The 24,147-nt window shown below is 37.8% G+C and overlaps 1 protein-coding gene and 1 long non-coding RNA gene across 3 annotated transcripts in view; one reads left to right on the top strand and one right to left on the bottom strand.

Annotated features, from left to right (window-relative positions):
• CNTNAP5 (contactin associated protein family member 5) overlaps positions 1-24,147 on the top strand; it is a 767,582-nt gene that overhangs the window by 260,560 nt on the left and 482,875 nt on the right. The window lies entirely within an intron of this gene.
• Positions 1,645-5,090, bottom strand: LOC139045076 (uncharacterized). The gene is made up of 2 exons (XR_011502742.1): positions 4,689-5,090; positions 1,645-4,258 (listed from the first exon to the last, which is right to left on the bottom strand). It is a non-coding gene; the product is annotated as an uncharacterized lncRNA (long non-coding RNA).

Genomic DNA, 24,147 nt, shown 5'->3' with positions numbered 1-24,147 from the left:
AATATGTTTGTAACAGAAGAAGCAAAAGTTCTAGATTCTCCCTTATCATGATGGGAAATTGTTCAAGATGCAGTCCATAATTTTAATATCACTGAAATTCATTAGACATAGTCAACCCCCAGCCCTGACACTGGGTTGGTACATCAGGCCAGGAGCCAACCAAGAGAGATATTAACAGCAACCAAGAGAAAATGAAGTTTCAAGAACTCTATTTCTGTTCACAGAATTGCTTAGAAACCCAAAATTTAGTTTCTGCTCTCGATATCACTACCTTAATGTATTTACTTTTGTCTTTTAGCTTAAAAATTAAAAAAAACAAACACAAATTTCTGGCTCTAGTCTCACACTCCTTCAACCCTGGGCACTTGCCAAGAATTTAGGTTTACGCTATTGTCTGGATCATCCTGTTCACGGCCATCTGACTAATTGGGAGTGCTACATATATCCCAGGCAAGCTGGCCCAAGAGAATAATTTGGAATCCAGCAAAGCTATGGGACAAGAATGGGGAGTGGGTGGTGGTAGTTTGGGATGGCAGGATACCAGAAATCCTAAATCTATGTCATTCCTGCTCTCCGTTCAATTGTTAGTGGTTTTCCTGGGAGACCAAAATTATACTTGTAGATGAATTTAGCAGTTTCCTTCATTTTATCATCTTCAGATAGGGCTAAATTGCAGACTTCAATTGCTTTTCTTAATAACAAAAAAAATATACTATATTATATTCCTTGTCCTTCAAAGTAGCCTTTGATTTGTTGCCCCAATGGATCTTTTCAGAAATACCGTGGTTGGGTTATTTGTAGGAAAAGCCCAGATGCTGTATATTTTCCAAGCACTGTAGGGGATTCACAAAGAATAATGTGATAATGATGGCTTGTTTTCTCAAGCTTTCAGAAATGCAGGTCTGGAGCTGGCAAAATACAATCTCTTGCTCCTTCATCTGAATTACTTAAATGGGGAATTTCTGTCTGCATTCTATTACTGATTTTCAAGTTTCACAACTTGTAGTTTCCTAGTCTTCAGGGGTAAAGGAAACATAGCTCAAACTAGAAAGTGCCTTGCCAAAGCCCACGAGAACAGCCGTTTCTGCTTGATTTGTAGTGACTTGTTTGAATCTCCATAGTGGACCCTAAGAGACTCATATTTTGGCTTTGGGAGCAGGCACAGTGCAGAGTTGATTCATGATTTTAGCTGAAGGGACACGTTGAGGTACCAATTGCCTGAATTCCTTTTACATGGATAATGTATTTAAGGGCCACCACTTGATCACATCCAGCTTCTCCAAGTCTGAGCTCAGAATTCCCATTTTGATTTTTTAAATTAAAAATATTCATGGATTTGCTTTTCCATTTATAAAAGTAGTACATGCCCCTTTTATAAATACAATATATAGAGAAGAAAACTAAAATCTTTCATAATCCCACTCTTGGTTTGGTGTTTTAAACACCATCCATATATGTATTTATCCAACCATCCATTTATTAATCCATATACGTATTTATCCAACCATCGATTTATTCATTCATTTATCCATCCATCCATCCATTCTCTCATGTATATCCTACTTTGTTTAAGAGTGTATTTAAAATGGTTTACATTATACTAGAAAAATTTCCCCATAAAATTATTAAAATATACATCAATAATGGTTTTTCATGTCTGTGACAATTTTTACTTTGAAAATAGTAAAAGAAAAAATTTAAGTGGAATATTCCAGAACACATAGATAATATAGGTATATGTATGTAAATGACATGCAGTATGCATACAACAAGCAAATAAGCCTTTCTTTTGGGTTCGTTTTTGGATTCTGCTTTGCCTATGCTATCATTCCTCCAATTAAAGGAAAACTTGATTATGTAGAGTATGTAATTTTGAGGTTGAAAGCAGACTCAGAGACCATGTGGCTTGTAGTTTTCAAATCTCAAGGGTTCCAAGAAAATGCCTCAGAGGTTGCCTTGGGCAACAGGGCTTTATCTCCTCTTGTCAGAGCTGCTCCACTTCTCCGTTTTATTAATAGTGTTCTTTCATAAGATGGTTTATTTAGATTTGTGTGTGTGTGTGTCTATGTATAAAGGTTTCTTCTGCTTTAAAAACATTTTTGAAAACTGCTGTTCTTGTCCAACTTTGTCCTCAAGATGGTTGTCCCTCGGGCAGCGGGCCTGTCAGGTGGCTAGTTGCTACTTGATCTCCTCCAGCGATTTTCAGGTAAACATGCAAGTACAAAAGCCCTCTCTCCAAAGTGAGGGCCTGCATGATTAAGAAAAATCTACCTCCTCATGTCAGTGAGTCCTACTGTAGGATTTCAGATGTGTATTCCCTTGTGTGTCAAATGCACAAACAGCATGAGAAGTTTTTTTGCTGGGAGCTTCTGAGCAAAAAGTTTCCTCCTTCCTGAGAAAAAAGGAAAACAGAAAACATGGGCTCTCTTTTTACCTGCTGATGTGCGGCCTGGAACAACTTCCACAACTCCCAGGAGAAGCCTGAGGATGGGCCCAGATACAGAGGAAGGCACAGTTCAGGGAACCACAGAGATGTGGAGACAGACCCCCAACTAAATCACCTACTCCCTCTTCTTCTGCATCCCACTCTCAACTCCCAACTATTTTGTTACATTATTGTACCGAGTTAGGCCCGTGGGAGCTGGGTACTGTGTGGCATATCTGCTGATGTAAAATGTGATCCTCACTGTGCTTGCAGAGCGAACATTCCTGGACAAGCTTAGTAACCTGCTGGGTGTTGCCAAAGAGAGCGAGGTTGGGGACAGAGGACTCAAATATGATTCCAAGTGAAATCACCTCATTTTTCTTCATGTGAAAGTTGCCCAATCCTTCTATATCTCAATTATCACATTAGTGAATTGCTGATAAATACCTATACAATGCCTAAGTCACAGGATTGCTAAAAGTTCACCTTAAAACAAATAATGTATCTTACAAAATGTAAGCTGGCATGCTCATGTCCATGATAGCGAGCATGCACCTATGACAGACATCACAGAGTCTTCACTATATGCCAGATCTACACTCAATGCTTTATTTTCATGCTCACAAGAACTTATGTGGTAGATATAGGTCCTCAATTTTATATCTGAAACTCTTAGGACCAGATGTATTTCAGAATCCAAAATGTTTTGGGTTTTAGAAAGGTTACATGAAGCATGTGCTGTATATAATGTATCATCTCCTCCGGGATCTGGCCATATTCAAACAATGAATATTTCTGCCAAAGAGTATATGAACGTATACATTAAATGGCTTCCACTAAGACTTCACGTCATTACAGGACAGACTTTACCTTCAGCTTAAGTTCAGATCAGATTTTGCCACCAAATGAGTTAATCAGAATACTAACCGTAAGGATAATAATAATAATTTTCAAACCTTCTTTTGGAAATCTTAATTGTAGACTGTACTATACTTATCTCATTTTGCAGATGCAAAACTAAAACTTGCAAAGGTTAAGCAAATTTCCTCACATCACACAGCTTTTAAGTGGAGAAGCTTAGGTTGATTCCAGGCTGTCAGCTCAGAAGCCCAGCTCTTAAGGACGCTGCAAACCATTATTAACACAGCTGCCCGGATAGGCTCCTCTGTCTCCAACCTCAGAGTCAGTGGAGTAGTCTGCATTATTTTTTAAGAAGATTTTTAGAACATCAAAACAAATATCAGCAATCAGTCTTTGAGCAGAAGAATAAACAAATACATTTTTCTACTTTTCCAGCGTCCATAATTTCTATACATGTTTCTGATCTAAATAGAAGCTAGACACTTAGTAGAGTCTAAGAGAGACTACAAGCACAGACACAAGCACAGGTGTCCATGTGGCGATCTCTGAAGTCACTGATTTAAAATACACGCACATGCACACACACCCTGACACACACGCACACATATATATGCATCTTTATATTTTAAGATGTGTGTGTTACCTATTATGTACCAGAATCTGTGCTAGAGATGGGAAATTGGCATTTGATTGAGACAGATAAGCACAGACAACACTCACACATGTATTTTTTAACTGCAATATGTGTGATAAGTTCTAGAGTGGAATGTGTGCAAGGCTCCATGGGAGAAATGGAAAGGAAAACTTCCCCAGTTAATGCTTCTCAGAAGACACATCATTTCAGCAACTCAGAAGAAGAGCTGAGACTTCTCTGGAGAAAGCGAAGCAGAGGAAAGGAGTTGCAGTCAGTGAGAAGAGCACACACAAGTGTATCCCGTTCAGTATTGCCGGCCACAGAGTTGCAGCGTGGGGCTGTTGACAGAGACGAGATGACAGAGAGAACCAAACAGGGGCTAAATCATAAAGGCTCCTTTGCTATGAAGAACAGCCAATATTTTTATGTTAAAGTTAATACCCGAACCTTAAATGACGTTAAGATAGAAATCACTGTTAAAATATGCCTTTAGTTCAAGCAGAATATATATTTATACCACCCATTTTAATAAAGCCATGTGCTAAAAGTATGACATATATAATCAGTAATTCCTCAAAGTATGGATGAATCTGTCTTACATTCCAGGTACAGTGCATAGACTCGTGATCAGGAAATAATGAGATAATTATATTCCTTTATGCTCCACAGTCAGGCTTTATCATTTTTAAAGAATGTCTAAAATTCTATTAAGTTTAATTGTTGCAGCTATTAATAAACCAAGGGAAGAGTTTGGAAAACAGTACTTACAGTTTTACTTTAGTGATTCAGATCATGTCTGAGAATAGGAAAAGGATCCTTGGAAAGTCCTGGGACAGAATATCTGTGAAGTAGTCCAGCTTATTCCAATGTTAATCGCTGGCCTGAGTCTCCTTCATCTTCTTCCGTCATCCCCGACTTCCAATCAATTTGTCATTTCTCTCTCTTAGTTGTGTCTCCCTCCATTTCTCTCAAACCTGTTGCCACTGCTGTGATTACAGAATCTTCTTGGCCTGACTGTCCATCAAGCGTCAGCTCCCCATGAAGCTTTCCTAACACCTGCTCCTCCTGGGGTGGAACTGATCACTCATAGCTGAACCTAGCAGTTTGGGGCTGTTTTTCACTTCCTGTCTGTTTCGCTCCTGGACTGTGTATGACCTGCCTTTTGAAAGCAGAGATGGTGCTGCCGTCACTTTTTGACCCTTGCATTTGGCACTTGGCACACATCCGACACAGTGAATGATCAGCCAGCACTTGTTGAGTGAGTGACAAGATATCTATAAATGTTTTCCTGCCCAGTAATTCTACTGCTTAATTTCTGTAAGTGGTTTTTCATATTAATTAACATCATCATTAATACATAAGGCCAAAGCAGATGGCAATTCTTTGCTCATGGGATTTTTAGGATGTTGATATGGTAAATGGCGAAAATGTGTACAAACAACTAATTTTCAACATGACACCAAGAAGATAAAGAGGTCTCATAGGTCTCCTGTGAAATGTATCAAAAACTCCTTCCTATCAGGGCTCTGCCTCCTGGCTACATGAAGAAAGGGTAAACTCTGAAATGGGACCCTTCAAGACAGGTACATTATATTACGTTTCAGTTTAGACTTGCATATACCTGCCTCTTGTTTTCATTTTTGTAGTGTTGTATTTGTTTGTTTGGGGTGTGTCTGCGTGTATGTTGACACAGACTCCTTTAAATAAATATACAGTCATTTTTCTTTTTTCACTTTACTCATCTCCTTCTCATGTTTTTCTTCCCCCTTCCATCTTCATTCTCCAGTTCAGCATTTCTCACCCTCAGCACTACTGACTTTTTGAGCCAGCTCATTCTTTGTTATGGGTGGCTGCCCTGTGCATTGTGGGATACTAAGAAGCATCCTTGGCCTCTACCCACTAGATGCTGGTAGCTCCTCCCCACCAAACAAAATTGTCTCTGGCAGCCAAAATTGTCTTCATCGTATTATCAAATGTCCCCTGATCGGAGATTGCCCTCGAGCGAAAACCACTACTCTAGACAGCCAATTCTAAGAGTCTGACAGACATCCTTTTATAACTGATTGCATTATCTTGTAACCATATATTAAAAGGCATGCGTAAGATTTTTAGTTACTCCTTGATTTATAAATTGAGATCCTGTCATATCCCCTTCCCTGCTTCCTTCAAGCCAATATATAAGACACTAACTTGCCCTTTTTTAACGTCCACACAGTCTTCCAGGGTATAGATGTGTTAGTCTTTTTCACCATCATCTCCTATTGACATTCACTCTGTTTCTATTTAGGTCCAAACATCCAGTGCTGCAATAAGCACCTCTGCAGCTATATCCATCTGTGCTGCCACTTTGATTTCTATGGTTTACCTTCCCTGGAGTGAGCTTTCTACACTGTTAAGTATGTGATATTTAAAGGAAATGGATGTTGACAGATTGATTTCCTAAAAGACTGAAACAATATGTACATGTTTTCTCCAGCAGTGTCTGAGAGGACCCACCCTTGTTTCTGCCTGCGCACCAATCACCACTAGCTGTCAAGCCTTTACTCTTTTCCAGTCTAATAGGTCTAAAATGCTGTCCCATTGTCACCATAATTTGCATTTCCCTGACTAGCAGTGATGCTGAAGAGCTGATTTAATGGAGTATCTAACTAGAAGAGTGTGGCATCAGACACCTGCGGGGCCCTGCGTCTCTACTCCACTGCCCACCTTTAATTTCTGAGCAGCTGCCTTGGACACTTCAGTGCAAGCACAGAACAGACACCTTATCTCACATGCATTGAGACGACATTCTAGGCTATAAGGCTTCAACTTCTTCATCAAATAAGCTTTCCTCGTACCAATCAAATGCATAAGAATTTGGATATTTTGGTCAACATCATCCAGAGAAAAAAAGACTTTACTCATAATTGAAGTGTTTTTTGAGTGTTTCTCACATTTTATATTCGTGGGCATTTGTATGTAGTGTACGAGCCCTCCAAACAGAAAATTGGAGCCATATTCACTGGTGGGATATACATTTCTGATGCTGCATGAAGCATTCTCAGTTTTTAGGAATGTGCCACCATGGGAAATGAGATCAACTGTGAAATGAATGGCTACTAGTTTTAGTTTAAGGGAAAATGGAATGCTCTGTAGGGGAGATTGGAGTCACTATATTCTAGGACCCAGATAAGCAGTCATTCTGGAGTCCTTGTAGAGTCTTTAGAGCAGCTAACCGCAATATACCTCCACAGAGGATGAGCTGGAGGAAACAGGTCCACCAGGCAGGGGGAAGGATGTGGGAGAAATTTAATGTTGGGGCTAAAAATAAAGGAAAGGATTAGAATGTTTTTTACCTTGTAATTTTATCTTCTAACAGACGGGGAAAAAGATTAATTCCACTTGGAATCTTTGAAAAAAATTTTTTTTTTCATTTATAAAATAACATACTCATTAGAGAAAATTTGAAAAATAATTGTTAATAGACATCTAGAAGTGGTGGTCTGGAGATTGTATTTTTCAAGCAAGTTTGATTGGAAGTTATTGGAAATGCCTCCCAGATCCCAGTATCGCATTGATTGTCAGTCCTAATTTTTGGTATGATTTTTGATGTATTCTAGATCTTTTAAAATACAATAAACAGGAAGTTGGAGCAGATTTTATTAGAGCCTCCTGAATTTGAGGGTCTAAATTTAAAATTCTTATATTGCTTTTCTAAGCTATTTTCCTGTTGATTTATTTTTTCATAACAAATTATTCTTATGTGGTAGATGACACACTCAGAATTTGCCAGGGCTGACCAGATACTACACAGGTTAATACAGAAGTCAGGCAAGTCATCCACTAGGTAGTCTCTGTCTATTATAATCTGTGGGCTTAACCATCTGTAGTCACTCAGGTTACCCTAAGAAATTTCACTACAGCCAAATACCAGGTAATACAGGCAGGTACTGTAAAGAGTTAAAGTAGTAAAGAGATAACTGTATTAAGACAAAATTAATACTAATAATAATCAGGACTATAAGCATGTGTGTGAAAAGTTTATTTACTACAGCTGGTTTGACTCTGTTTGAGGAGTTTCACTGAAAAATTGACTGAGAGATAAGGCATTGAATTAGCTGTTTTGCAATGACCTCCCTGTGCAGGGGAAATTTTCTGTGTAGCACATGTCGATGGAGCAGGTGCTCAGCTGATGAAAGTGACACTTCCTCCTGGATCACAAAACCTTGCCTGTAGAACTGCAGTCCCCTTTCACTCTTGTGCTTTGTCTCTAAAATTCCAGGCACTTAAAAGGACTCTTTCAGTAAACATTAGCTGAGCATCTAATATGTGACTGACACTGCACAGGTGCTACAGTGTATAAACAGGAAGATGGATGAGACTATGCTTCTGCAGTGGAGGAGACTGTGATTTTCTAAACAAATAATCCCCTTAAGTTTGTGTTATTATAAAAGTTAATGCACAAAGCACACAGGAGAGATTTACCATATAAGCCCAGATGGGTCATAGACACCTTGCCAGGGGAGGAACTTGATCTGGGTGCTGAAGTTCTCATGGAAGTCAGGAATTTACTAAACAGACATCTCAGGTTCTCAGTTCTTAGAACTTATAGCTGCCTGACTTGATCCTAAGGCTATAGGGAAATCCCCCAGAACAGAATTCCATAGACTTAAGCCAGTAGCTAACCTTATAAACAAATGTGAATAAGGTCTTGGTACAAGTGTGAGAATCCTTGGTGTCCTATGAACCATATCATTCAGCAGCATATCTCTTGCCTCAACTAAGCTATGCAAGAGAATCAAGTATGGCAAAGGAGCCAGAGACAGGGGTTTGTAGGGGAGGAAGACATTTCTTCTACCCGCTCTGGGTCCTTCTGGCTGGACATTGTATTAAATTCACATGAGGCAGAATAACAGGAGAAAACTAAACAAAGCTTTATAACGTGTATACATGGGAGAGGCTCAGGCAAACTGAACGACTCCCAAAATGGCTAAAGCCACCACCTTAAATGCAATCTTCAGCTAATGGCAAAGGAGCATGTTGGGGGTAGGGGAATCAGTTATGGGAGATGACCAGAAAAGTAGAGTAAATAAGAGTAAAGTTGTATGCAGATTTAAGTCCTTGCCTTCTGCATTGATAAGAGTTTCTGGCGATAAAGTCATTCCCCCTTCTTCCTGGTACGGAGAGGGAGACACCTTTACAGATAGAGATTTCCTTTACAGATGTAAATGTCTGTTACAAAGGGGAGGTAAATTCAGCTTTCCAGAGTTTCTTTCCTATCTGCTATTTTTAAAAGTAACCAGCCCAAAATAATCCTTATGCCAAAGAGGCATACCTTGGGGTGGCCAATTCCAGTCCCACACAGGTTCCATCTACACAAAGAGATGTCACCTATGGGCCTAGACCCTGGGGTCTAGGAGGAGGAAACTGGAGTAGCATCTGTGTGTAGATGTTAGACAACCTCCCCAGCACCCTGAGATCGTGAGGACAGCATAAGCCGTCAGGCCTGCCAACCCCGCCTCCTGGCAAGGCTTTGAGAATTAACTAGACAACACTTGTCAAGATTCCAATAGCTTAGGCAGGAATGCATGACCTCATCCTTGCACTCGCTCATTTGACATTCCACCTTCAATTACTCAAATTGAAAGTCAAAATAAAAGAAAAAAAATTATGGCCTTTGTGTGTGTGTCTGGATGTGTGTGTGTGTATCTGTATGTGTGAAAGAGAGAGAGAGAAGAGAGATTTGAGTTAGGTTTCAGTGGTAGGGAGAGAAGGAGGAGAAACTATTTGTGCTAGGATCTGGAAGTCCAATTTGGGAAAAGTAGATAGAGTCTGAAAACAAAAAAGACAAAGCCAGAAATGGATACATTCATTGACATTCATTAACCTGTTTGTCTTTTAATATTTTAAAATTGATCGTCTAATGCGTGTCAAGCACTATGAGGGAGAGTGAGCATGAAGGTGAACAAGTCAGATATGGCCCTATTCCATGGAGTCATAGTCTCTAGGGGACCACCTGATCAATAATAAGCTCATGCATTCCGGATATATTCTGGCAGCAATGGCATTTCACCCTGAAGAACTGAACCAACTTCCTGGGCAGGCTGGGAGCCCAGGGCTCTGACACAGTGGGAGTTTCCAAACCAGAGTGGATATAATGCCGAACTAGCGTTTGTTATAGTGGGGCAGGGCCTTAGTAATTAAATTTCTAGGCACGTAAGTGTACATGTCAGATCCAAATGGGTCTGTGGGAAGTTAAAGTTAGAGGAAATGTGACTGGAACAAAGACAGCAAAGGGAGTGAGGAGATCTGTGGTAAATGGAAGGTAGGACCCAGAGAGAATACCTGAAGTGCTCAAGTGTAATGGACAGTCCATTGAGTCTCTGAAGTTTGGAGGTATGGGTTAAAGGTGGTGAGCCAGTTTAGATAAGTACTAGTCACTGGGGGCTGGAGAGTGAATGAGTCAGTTCCTCTAAAGAATTTGTGGTCCCTTAAGTGAGACAGTCCTGTAAATTAACAACCTTAAAACAATGTATTGCATGTGATAGAAGAGAGAGACTGTGGGTTGGATCATTGACCAGATAGAGGGGGCAGGAAAGAGGGCTTCCTGGAGGAAACCTCAGGGGGAAAGAGGGGAATTTGACTTTTCACAATGGAAGGGGCTCTTTTGTAAAATAAATTCCCGTTAACCTCAATGTTTTGTAGTTCTGTGATTTTGAAGGCAACTAAAGAGATCTTGATAGAAATCCTTTGAGTGAGAATGACATAAACACACAGTTTATAAAATACTGTTTTATCGCAGCTCTAAGTAGGATAGTTTGAAAGTGAATGAAAATAAAGACAGAACCATTCATTCTGTAACAGGGTTTCCAGGAATAGATGGTGAGAAATTGAAACAGTATCATGACTACTGATATGGAAAATAAGAAGCGATTCACAATCCCGTGATGGAATCTCATAAAAGCTTTTCTCATCAATGATGTATCTGTGATATGATGTGCCTTCATGAAGCATTTGGGATTTTTTTTGGCTTATAGTAAAACTGGCTAAAAAGTATTAATCTTGGAGTCAAAACGTTGTCTGTGAGCTCTAACTCCGGCATGCATTAACATAATAAACCACATTGATCATGTCACTTCTCCAGCCTGGACCTTCATTTCTCCATCTCTAAAATGAGTCAGTGAGATGAGGTCATTTCCAGGCTTCCTTTGCAATTGAATATTTAATATTCTAACTATTCACATATTGAAAAGAACGATAAGGATTCATAACTAAGAATCTGGCTACCTTCACTGAAATTTATTTAGAGAAATAGAAGAAGTTGTGACTGTAACTCTCTATTGGGAGGGTGAGCGGCCCTGGCTGTGCCCCATTTTTCTCATATCCCTCTAAAGTGAGTGGGACAGTTCAGGGCTTTGTACAGAGAGAGTGAGTGTGAGCCACACCAGTCGTGGGCTTAAGATTTAAGCACAGCCACGCTGGCTCCAGCAATGAAAACATGAAATAAGAAGAAGGAGGATACATGCAAATAACAAACAAGTAATAAATAGGATTAAATGTTTGCAGAATGTACCAGAGTGGAGTGCAGTCATGGGAGAGAGCCAAGAGAACATTAAGTTTAGACACAGGAGGGTAGGCGAGGATGATGTTTCTTTGTAGAAGGCTCATCGTGAAGAATTCATCCCCAGGGAGCCTGTTCACGAGGCTTAAAATTCCTGATAAGCTACGTGCGTGCCCTGCACAAAATACACTTCCTCCTCGAAGTTATGCTATAATTATGAAGTTTTCAGAATGATTTTTAAAGCAGTAAACTTGCTTCTCAGCCAAACACTAATGGTGTGTGTCTGTGTGTGCATGTGACACATCCAATGGTCATGGGCAGAAATTCCTAAAGTGAAGCATTAAGTTTTTTGATATGCGGCCCCAACTATGAGTATAAAACCTTTGCTTGACAGAGGAGAATCAATAAGAATAATACAATATTTGAAAGGAAGTTTATCAAAGCAGTTGAAAACAGGCTCTGGAGGCAGATTCCTTGGGTTGAAATCCCTGCTCTGAAAGTTATTAATAGCTATGTGACCTAGCACATGTTGCTTAGTTTTTCTCTTCCTCACTTTGCTCCACAAAATGAACATTATGGAAATACCTATCTCATAAGATTATTGTGAGAATTGAGTATTCCACGTTAAAATAAAATAATTTAGAGCAGGGCTCAAGTTTGTGTTCAAAACTGCTGAAAGGTTGTTTTACAAACATATAAAAAGCAGAGCTATAGGGAGAAAAATTTTTTTTCAGCTATACTTAATTTCTACTATATATATATATTTTTGAAGGACAAATATTGCTCTCAATATTCTTATATATAAGATGAATGAGGTCTAGGAATTTCTCTCTTTAGAGTAGAAATTCCTTAAGGGAAATGATAGTTTCTATATGGTAGATTTCATCTTTCTTTCCGTTTATATTAAGGGATTCAGAATTCTATTATTTTTATCACTCCTTTTAAATGCTTATAAGCATTGTTCTTTTGCAAGACCTCTCCCCAAAGAAATGCAAATTGTAAGGCAACGTTTTTCTCCCTGCAGAGGGTAAAGAGAAGAATGAAATACGCAATATCACTGGGAAGATAAGATTTTTGCTAAAAATTTCCAATAGGACTGGTTGAGGCAGTATTTCTATAACGGAAATGAAGTACAAGAGAAAATGGGAGAGAAATGCTAAAGAGATCCAAAGGAAGAAATTTTTAATCTAAATCAGGTGAGAATAAAAATTTTCATGCAAAAGATAGTGTTCAAACTGCCCTGAGGATGGGCGTGATTTGGTCCTATGGAGGTGGGGAACAGGGAAGAGTCTCCAAGTGGATGAAACATCACAAGCAAGCCCAGAAGAGGGGTATATAGTCACAGGTGTCCTGTTCACAGAAGAGCCAATAACCCTGTCTGTCTGGGACTTGGGGTGCATGTGGAGGGAAAAATTAGATGGGGCTAGAAAGAGAGGGAAGATGACTATCATCTTGCTAAATGCTTTATATTTATTCAGTGTTATCTAATTATGCCATAAGTTTAAGACATAAATTTTGCATCCATTTTACATGAAGGAAATCCTTGAAGTTGATGGAAATCTTGCCAAAGGTTGCTCAGCTAGAACGTGGTAGAACTCTTTGGATCCCTCCAATCCTAGCCTGAATGACAGGAAATGTTCTGGTACTTTGTTCAATGATAAGTCAGAATAGGTCTCTAACAATTTTTAAGCAAGAGTGTAATGTGATTAAAATTGTAGATGAAAATAAATCCTGTAGAAGTTGGTTGACCAGGTTGGAGAAAAGAAAGAACAGGGGGAAACCAAAGTGAAGAGTAATATGATCGTACAAGGACGTGACAACTTGAGCCCAGACTACCTTAATACCTGTGGGAAAGGAAAGTAGACGACTGTTGTGAGAAACATTGAAGTTACAAAGGCCTTTGGATTTGGGGTAATAAAGTCCTTTGACTTAAAGCCGTGGAAGTTTTTGCTAAAACTACTAAAATTTGAATACACTTATCTTTCTAAAATTACTATGTCAGAATATGCATTTTAGTCCCCTCCATTATGAGATTGTCAGGCAGCCTTCCAAGAAACAATTTTCTTTTGCTCATATTTTCCTCTATTACTGTGACCCAAATAAAACCTCAGTGGAAACCAGGACAACATCATGGCAGGCTTATTATCATTTGTGTGGTAGCGGAGACCTGCTATCATTAACATGGTGGAGGACAGACACTAACATTCTGACTTTCCCAAAGAGAGATTTTACAGGAAAATTGAACAGGGCTTTAGAATTGAACAGAAATGGAAGAAGTGCCTATGAAAATGTCAGCCTTCGTAGGTAAAGTAACGTAGTGGATGTATTAACAGTACAGATATAACTGTCTTCATAAGTCCTTACATTTATATGGTAGCCATTATTTTTCAAAGTGTTTTTCATATCCACCATCCCATTCATCCATCAAAACTAATTGGAATAAAGCAGGGGAGAAAGCGAAGACTGAGAGTTGAAATGACTTTGCCAACACACAGCTAACTCTTTCCATGCTTCAGTATGGCCTCCTTTTCTTACTATATTCAGTAAAATTATCCATTTCTCTTCTATTTTTAGCCTGTTTCCTTCCCACTCACTAACATTTACCCAAAATTTCAATCACCTTGAAGTGCTTGCTAAAAGTAAGAAATAACAATGAGGAAAAAACCAAGTTGTTTGACTTTGCCGTATCTGAAAATTACTGAGCATGAGACAGGTTCCTAACACTTGAATCGAAGTGTTGGTTTTAAATCAACAGTTTGCCACCCCAGTGAATTGAGATCAATTCTAAAGTATACTGCAAATATTTTTCTATCATAATAAAGTGCTAAAGTTTGTGAAGGATTTACTTTTTAAAATAAACTAAGGTGCGTTCAAGGTTCTCCCAGTGGTATCCCGAGAGTAAGTACTCCTCTCACTCACTTGCTTACTTGTATTCCAATGTGTTTTCTTGGCTGGGGGGTGAGGATGGCCAGACAGTGAGCAAAACGGGGAATACTTAACCCCCAGCACTGGGTAAGTAAACGTCACTGAGGTAAGAGTAGGAGTCTTGAAGGTCAAAATCATTAGCAGGATTGTGAGTTGGGATTGTTATGATTTACTTTGGTTTCTTTTCCATTTTAACCATAGATAGATTTTTAATGTGAAAGAAGGTAAGGTGGACAGAGAAAATAAAATAATGCATCTGAATGAAATATAAGTACAAACACTGTGATCATGTCAGTTAGCAGCACCTCTGGCTTCTAAATAAAATGCACAAAGTGATGTAGATAGAAATTTTAAAAGTGCTGTCTAGTTAATAACACGTTAAAATATGTACATTCTATTGATTCTAATTTTAAAGATAAACTACAAGTGATTATTCTTCAATCCTTGCTCTCATAATTAATATCAGATAAAGTTGGAAGCTAGGGGAAAATATCAAGACTTGTTTTTAATAACTGAAACTATATTTATTTATTAAATGACAAACTTTGATGTTATTTTATTGCTGATTTCACTACTGAGATGCTTATAAATTACTTTGAATACAGCATCACTAAAATCCACTACTGTAAGATAATAGATTTTAAGCCACTAAATTGTGGTAATTTGTTACATCAGTAATAGGAAATTAATACAGACAACAGAGTCTGAATGATTCCTAACTTTCTCCCAACCCACTTCCAGATCTTTAGGGAGAACCTGGCAGAAAACAGGCTAAGGCCTCCTTCAATGGTGTTCACTGTTTCTCTTCCTTCCTACCTCTTCTTAACTGGAGAACAGAAAAGAGTCTGAAATAGTGAAGGGAGAGGGCAAAAGGCCTCTTGAGTGCTAATGGTTGAGCACCAGTGAGGGGGCCTCTTTGTGCAAGAGGTCAGGTCCAGCAGCACTTCTAACCTAAAAGGCAGATGAGGGGAGGGCAGAGAGAGGCTTCCAGAATTGCGCAGAAGAAAGCTGTGAAACTGCCCCACATGGGAGTGATTCCTTTGAGCAGTTTTCTCTACATTAACCTGGTGTATGCTTTTGAAGTGAACAGAGATGGCCAGAAGGCCGGACTACCGATCCCATAGGTTTGTACCACTGTCCATGGTAGGGTCATATGCTGCCCAGGTGCTCACACTCTTTCTTTATACTCAGTGTTTCCTACCTTGACTGATATTTCTATTTGATATTGCATGTCATTTAATCCAGACTCTTTATCACCTGCTAATTTAAAACTAGTGTTGTAAACAATGCCCTTTGATGTCAGCACTTTAGGTAGTTAAATAGGTGAATATGTCAGTATGTGTGTTTATATATACACCCACACAGACACAAATGCACTCACACATACATAATTCATCTCCGGTAAAATTTCTACCCTCAATAATCCACATACTATTGTCACATAGTTCCTTATAGGAGAGAAAATAGAGAGTGAAAAAGAAGTGCATAATTCTGGCTTCCAGAATTCATGACCTATTTGTTTTCTAAATGTGCTCATCATCTAGCAGATGATTTTTTGATTTATTTTATCCCCCAAGGGTTTGAGACGGCGTTTCAAGCGGAAATGTGTGTGTGTGTGTGTGAATACAAAAGAAGTAGCTTTTTGAAATGGAAGTATATTTGTTTATTGAGATATAATTCACATATAATAAAATTCACCATTTTAAAGCTACAGTTTAAAGTTTTTTAGTATATTCACAAAGTTGTGCAACAATCACAACTATCTCATTTCAAAAATTGTCATCAATCAAAACAAAAGCTCATACCTGTTAGCAGTCACTTCCCATGCCCCACACCTCTGGCTCCTGGAAAGCACTGATCAGCTTTCTGTCTCTATGGATTTGCCTATTTGGGGCATTTCACACTAATGGAATTGTACAATATTTTCCTGCTGTGCATAGCTTATTTCACTCATCATAGTGTTATCAAGACTCATACATGCTATAGCACATATCAGATCTTCATTTACCTTTATGGCTAAATAATATTCCATTATAGGAATATACCCACATTTGCTTATTCATTCATCAGTTAATGGACATTCAGGTTGTTTGCACATTTTGGTTATTATGAATAATGCTACTATGAACATTCACAGATAAGTTTTTGCATGAACATATATTTTCAATTCTTTTGAATGCAGTTACCTAGGAGTACAATTCCTGGGTTATACGGTAGCTCTGTATTTCATGTTTTAGGAACTGCCAAACTCTTTTCCCAATGGCTTCACCATTTTACACTCCCACTAGCAATGTGTGGGGTTTCCAACTTCTCTATATCTTTACTAGTACTTGTTATTGTCTTTTTTTTGTTTTTAGATTTTAGTCATCCTAGAGGATGTGAAGTTGTATATCACTGTCATTTTGATTTGGATTTCTCTAAAGACTATTGATGTTGAGAATTTTTTCATATGCTTATGGGCTATTTGTATATTTTCTTTGGAGAAATGTCTACTCAAATCCTTTTCTCATCTTTTAATTTGGCTTTTTGTCTTTTTATTGCTGAGGTATAAGATTTCTTTATATATTCTAAATGCTGAACCCTTGTCAGATATATGATTTGGAAATATTTTCTTTCATTCTGTTGATTGTCTTTTCACTTTCTTATTAATGCTTTTTAACCCATAACTTTAAAAAAATTAATATAGTCTAGTTTCTCTCTTTCTTTTTTCTTTTTCTTTTTTTTGTTACTGTGCTTTTGTTGTCATGTATTAGTGTTCTCTAATCCAAGGTCATGAAGATTTACACCTTTATTTTCTTCTGACACTTTTATACTTTTAACTCTTATATTTAGATCACTGAAAAATATATAAGATATGGATCCAAATGTGTTCTTTTGGATGTGGATATCAGTTGTCCCAACACCATTTGTTGCAAAGACTTCTTTCTCCATGGAATTGTCTTGGCATCTTTGTCAAAATCACTGAAGGGTTAGTTACAGGACTCTCAATTCTATGTCATTTATCTATATTTCTCTCTGTATTCCAGGCCCACACTGTCATGTTTCCTATAGCTTTGTAGTACAGGCATATTTATTTTATTGCACTTCACATTACTGTGCTTTGTCAATATGGAGTTCATTACAAATTGAAGGTTTGTGTCAACCCTGTCTCAAGCAAGTCTATCAGCGCCAATTTTCCCACAACGTTTGCTCACTTCATGTCTCTGTGCCACATTTTGGTAATTTTTTGCAATATTTCAAACTTTTTAATTACTATTATATTTGTTATGGTAATCTATGATCAGTGGTCTTTTATGTTACTGTTGAAATTGTTTTGGGGTGCCACGAACTGCACACATGTAAGACAGTGAACTTAATAGATAAATGTTGTGTGTGCTCTGACTGCCCCACTGACCAGCCATTCCCCTGTTTTTCTCCTGCTCCTTGGGCCTCCCTATTCCCTGAGACACAATTAGGCCAATTAATAATCCCACAATGGCCTCTAAATATTCAAATGTAAGGAAGAGTCTCATGTCTTCCACTTTAAATGAAAAGCTAGAAATGATTAAGCTTAGAGAGGAAGGCATGTTGAAAGCCAAGATAGGCTAAAAGCTAGGCCTCTTGCATCAAACAGCCAAGTTGTGAATGCAAAAGAAGAGTTCTTGAAGGAAATTAAAAGTGCTACTCCAGTGAATACATGCATGATAAGAAAACAAAACAACGTTGTGGCTGATATGGGGAAAGTTTTATTGGTCTGGATAGAAGCTCAAACCAGCCACAACATTCACTTAAGCCAAAGTCTAATCCAGAGCAAGACTCTCTAACTCTCTTCAATGCTGTGAAGGCTGAAAGAGATGAGGGAGCTGCAGAAGAAAAGTTTGAAGCTAGCAGAGGTTGGTGCATGAGCTTTAAGGAAAGAAGCATCTCCATAACATAAAAGTGCAAGGTGAAGCAGCAAGTGCTGACTTAGAAGCTGCAGCACGTTATCCAGAAGATTTCGCTAAGATAATTCGCAAAGGTGGCGTCACTAAACAACACATCTTCCATGTGGACAAAACAGCCTTATATTGGAAGAAGATGCCATCCAGGACTCTCTTTGCTAGAGAGGAGAAGTCAGTGCCTGGCTTCTAAGCTTCAAAGGACAGGCTGACAATTTAATTTTTGGCTAATGCAGCTGGTCACTTTGAATTGAAGCCAATGTTCATTTACCATTCTGAAAATCCTAGGACCCTTAAAAATTATGCTAAATCTGCTCTGTCTATACTCTATAAATGGAACAACAAAGCCTGGATGACAGCACATCTCTTTATTACTTGGTTTACTGAATATTTTAAGAACAGTGTTGAGATCTATTGTTCAGAAAAAACGATAATACAACTGGTAATCCAAGAGCTCTGATGGAGATGTGCAATGAGATAAATGTTGTTTTCACACCTGCTAACACAGCATCCATTATGTGGCCCATGGATCAAGGAGTAACTTTAACCTTCAAGTCTTATTATTTAAGAAACACACTTTGTAAGGCTATAGCTGCCATAGATAGTGATTGTCTGATGGTTCTGGGCAAAATCAACTGAAAATTTTCTGAAAAGGATTCACCATTCTAGATACCATTATGAACATTTGTGGGAGGAGATCAAAATATCAGCATTAAAAGGAGTTTGGAAGAAGTTTATTCAAGCCCTCACAGATGACTTTGAGGGGTGCAAGACTTCAGTAGAGGAAGTAACAGCAGATGTGAGGGAAATAGTAAGACAACTAGAGTTAGAAGTGGAGCCTGAAGATTTGATTGAATTGCTGCAATCTCATGATAAAATTTTAATGGATGAGGAGTTGCTTCTTATGATGAGCAAAAAAAGTGGTTTCTTGAGATGGAATCTTCCATTGGTGAAGATGCTGTGAGGATTGTTGAAATGACCACACAGGATTTAGAATGCTACATAAACTTAGTTGACAAAGCAGTGGCAGGATTAGACAGAACATGTTTCAATTGAGAAAGAAGTTCCACTGTGGGTAAAATGCTATCAAACAGCACCACATGCTACATGGAAATCATTCACGAAAGGAAGAGTCAATTAATGTGGGAAAGTTCATTGTTGTCTTACTTTAAGAAATTGCCACAGTCATCACAATGATGTTTGGCAAACAGCATCCTGATCAGTCAGCGGCCATCAGTGTTAAGGCAAGATCCTACACTAGTAAAAAGATTACAACTCGCTGAAGGCTTACATGATGGTTAGCATTTTTTAGCATAAAATATTCTTTAATTAAAGTAAGTACATTTTTTTTAGACACAATGCTAATGTACCCTTAATGGACTACAATATAGTGTAACCACAACTTTTGTATGCACAGGGAAACCAAAAAATTCCTGTGACTTGCTTTATTGTAATACTCACTTTATTATGGTGGTCTGGAACCAAACCTGCAATGTCTCCAATGTATGCCTGTACTTCAAAAACTGAGAAGCCCGAGGTCTCTCCTTTTGTTTTTCTTTTTCACTATTGTTTTCACTATTCTGGGTTCTGGATCTCTTGCATTTTGCATATAAATGTTAGGATATACTTATAAATTTCTGTAAGAAAAAGGAATTTCAAACTTTGAGAAAGATTGCATTGAATCTATTGATCAACTCAGGGAGTATTGCCATACTAACAACACTAATACTTCTAATCTATGAACACAGTATGTCTTTCTGTTAGTTTAGATCTTTAATTTTTTCAACAATGTTTTATAGTTTAAAGTGTACCAGTCTTGCACTTCTTTTGTTAGCATTTTTCCTAATTACTTTTTCTTTTTGACAACAGCTCTTCCTTGACTTGTGATGGAGTTATCTCCTGATAAACCCGTCATAAGTTGAAAACGTCATAAGTTGAAAACGCACTTATTAACCTAACCTAGTGAACATCATAGCTTAGCCTAGCCTAGCTAAACATGCTCAAAAGATTTACATTAGCCTACAGTTGGGCAAAATTATCTAATACAAAGCTTATTTTATAATGAAGTGTTTAATATCTCATGTAACTTTTTAAATCCTGTACCAAAAGTGAAAAACAGAATGGTTGTAAGAGTACAGAATGGTTGTAAGTGTATCGGTTGTTTATCCTCATGATTGCATGGCTGACTGGATGCTGTGGCTCATTGCTGCTGTCCAGTGTCTGAGAGAGTATCATACTGCCTTTTTCTGGTCTGGGAGATCAAAATTCGAAATTCTAAGTATAGTTTCTATTGAATGCATATCACTTTTGCACTATTTTAAAGTCAAAAAAATTTTAAGTTGAACCGTTGTAAGTCAGGGACCATCTGTATATTGTAAATCATTTTCTTAATTTTATTTTCAAACTTTTCATTGCTAATAAAAAAAATTGAATTTTTTGTATTGATCTTGGATTCTGCAGCCTTGCTGGACTAAATTATTATCTCAAATATGTGTGTGTATGTGTTGTTTAAAGTTCTCTACATATAAGAATGATCTTCAAATACAGATAGTTTTACTTCCTTCTTTCCAATCTGAAGGCATTTTATTTCATTTTCTTCCTAATTTTTCTGGCTAGAATCTCCAGTACAATGTTGAACAAAAATGGTGAGAGTGGTATCCTCGTTGTGTCCCTAAATGTTGGAGGAAAGGATTCAGCCTTTCACTGTTAAATATAATGTTAGCTATCAATTTGAGAAGATTTGAGAAATTTTTAAAGGGATTTTTTTTTAAAGATTTCATTTTTTTCCTTTTTCTCCCCAAAGCACCCCCAGTACATAGTTGTATATTCTTAGTTGTGGGTCCTTCTATTTGTGGCATGTGGGACGCTGCCTCAGCGTGGTTTGACGAGCAGTACCATGTCCCCGCCCAGGATTCGAACCAAGGAAACCCTAGGCCACCTGCAGCAGAGCGCGCGAACTCAGACACTCAGCCACGGGGCCAGCCCCTAAAGGGATTTTCTAATAATAAATCTTTGATTTTCCAATTGTCAAAAATTCGCAATTACTACATTAAATTTAGAAAACTCAGATTCACAGAAGGAAGAAAATTTTAAATCATCCCCAAACACATTAGCTAAACAAAACCATCACTAATATTCAATCTGGTACATACCAAGAGGAAAATATTCAATGTCAAGGATTTTTCCCTGTTTTACACTTTTGTAGATAACATTGTGATTAATATATTTGTGTAAATTCCCTTTTTCCTTATTATTATGAATTATTTCCTGAAAGATTTCTAGAAATAGTTTAATAAGATCAAAGAACTTAAACATTATTTGTGTTTTAATCTCTTTCTTATCTATCATGTATTCATCTATCACCTACCTATCTATAGTCTATCTTCTCTATTCATCTATCTATCATCTATCAACTATGTATCTAGATATCTACCTGCATATAATTCTCTCTCTATATATCCATGTACATAATCCACATAAAAAATTAAAATTTATGGGGCCTGCTCCGTGGCCGAGTGGTTAAGTTCGCACGCTCCGCTGCGGCAGCCCAGGGTTCGGATCCTGGGCCTGGACGTGGCACCGCTCGTCAGAACACGTTGAGGCGGAGTCCCACATCCCACAACTGGAAGGACCTGCAACTAAGATATACAACTGTGTATGGGGCGGGGGTTGGGGAGATAAAGCAGAAAAAAAAAATTGGCAACAGTTCTTAGCCCAGGTGCCAATCTTTGAAAAAATAAAATTAAAATTTATTTTCAGGAATTCTCATTTCAATCTAAACTCCTACAAGAAGTGAGTATTTTCATTCTTTACTATCTTGCTAACTTTTGAAATGCTTAATTTTTTAAATGTTTGTCAGTTTAAGTAGAGATTATAGAGAATTGTCACTCTAATTTGACATCTCTAGCTTAAAATATTTCTTTCAACTACATATTTTCCCATTTGTGTGAGCCATTTGATTTTCTTCCTTTGTCAGTTGCTGTTAATGTCCTTTACCCATCTATGTATTAGGTTGGTAGTGCTTTCTCTTCAATTATTTGAGCCCTGTACTAGTAAAAGCACTGATCCTTTGTCTATCACATGTATAAGAAGAATGATTCTTTTTAACATGTTAGAAACTATACTTCCAATTAAGTAGCCTTTCCTTCAAAATAGTCAAGATGGAGAATTGCACTTGTTTCAATGATATTTCCTTTTATTATAACACTGAGAGATATGTTTATTCTGGAATGATCTTAAGATTTCTAATGCAAACCACAGAATTAACCCAGTCTTTTTTCATCATTGTAAACTCAATTCAGTGTAGTCAGCTTGCTCACTCACTTATTCCCCAGACTTGATTTTGAAATGACTTCTGGCTATTTTTAAACCTAAATCTACTTTCAAATGATGAATTTTGCTGTCATTGATAGTATCAAAAGGATACGATCTTACTTCTAAAATAAATTCATTAGAAAGAACAAAAGTTGTAAATTCTTTTAAGTGAGCTTGGCATTATCAAGAAAATTTAATCTCCTCCCAACTGTGACTACTTGGAATTCTAAAGTATCAATTATATTCTCTGATGCATTTAAATATGTAGGTAAACATAATAAGAGTAACTTATGGAAATACAAATGATTTGTTGCTTTTTTTTTAATCCTTTATTTCTTTATGGTCATTTCTCACACCTCCATACTGATGAAATGTACTACTTTTTTTACATTTCTTCAAATTGACACAAAGCTACCAACTTTTTTGTAACTCTTAAATAATAAACTTCAGTATCCGGAGTTTATGAGGAGACATGACGTTAGTAACTTTTTAAGAGAAAAAATAAGAGTGCATAAAATTTTTTTGCTACTTTATCTTATCTACAATTTAACAGAACATTGTTGAGAGTATATTATGTGTAAGATTCCATATATTCCTACCCAAATACAGATGATGAAGAGTAAAATTCTTGGGCCCCCAAAAGACATACAATAGCACTTTGTATCCTAAGAGAGTAGCTGAAATTGATTGCCTTCGGGCTCTCTTGTTTAAGGCCTCTCTTTCAGCACTTTCCCTGATATTTTAAAAATACGGATAAGCCAGTCTTTCCTGTGTTTCCCCAAAGAGGCTACTGCCCTAAACATCATTAGAAATGCTTCCCTTTAAACTTTTCATTTTTCCAAAGACTTCAACTTACACTGGCTCACACTCTTCTTTACCGTCCCCAGACATCATCTTATCTGTACATGGCAGATAATGTCTTTGATAGTTACATTTCTCTAGAGAAGAGAACAAGTTTTGAACATCAAACCAAGAAACTCATTCCTTTTGGGGGTTGGGGAAGTATTTGCAGAAATGTTATAGAAAAGATACCTCTTGAATCCAAAGATATTCCTTATCTTCTTTCCCTAACACTTTGCAGATCCCAGAAAGTGTCCTAGTTTCAGATGCAATTCCTTTCGGGGTAACCTCTTTTTTTCACCCCAATGCCAGGGTTAAAGTTAAGACAGAGGTCACATATTGGGGTAGCTCTTTCCATTCTGTGACTATACATCTAACCTTTATTAGCTGGCCACCATTTGTCAAGTTCACTTTCTCTGGAAGGCAGGCCAGCCAACCTGGTGGTGCTCTTATTGGTGTGATAGAACCATCATGAACTTGTCTCTAACTTCAGCCATGGACAGAGAGAGCCAATGAAAGGTGGGGAAGAGTAGGTTCAAGTTGGTATATTGAAGAAGCTCGTCTGAACGGACTTTCAAAGCAAGAAGTGCATGTTGAAGGTTAGGGATTAGAGGGGGATACTAGAACAGAGGAATCAAAAAGCAGAGAATAAGGGGGCTGGCCGGGTGGTGCTGTGGTTAAGTTCACACAT

This window comes from Equus asinus, chromosome 4, assembly GCF_041296235.1.
Source record: "Equus asinus isolate D_3611 breed Donkey chromosome 4, EquAss-T2T_v2, whole genome shotgun sequence".
In the NCBI taxonomy this organism is placed as follows: Eukaryota; Metazoa; Chordata; class Mammalia; order Perissodactyla; family Equidae; genus Equus; species Equus asinus.
Note: the sequence above shows the minus strand (reverse complement) of the source record. Positions and strands in the feature narration are given on the sequence as shown.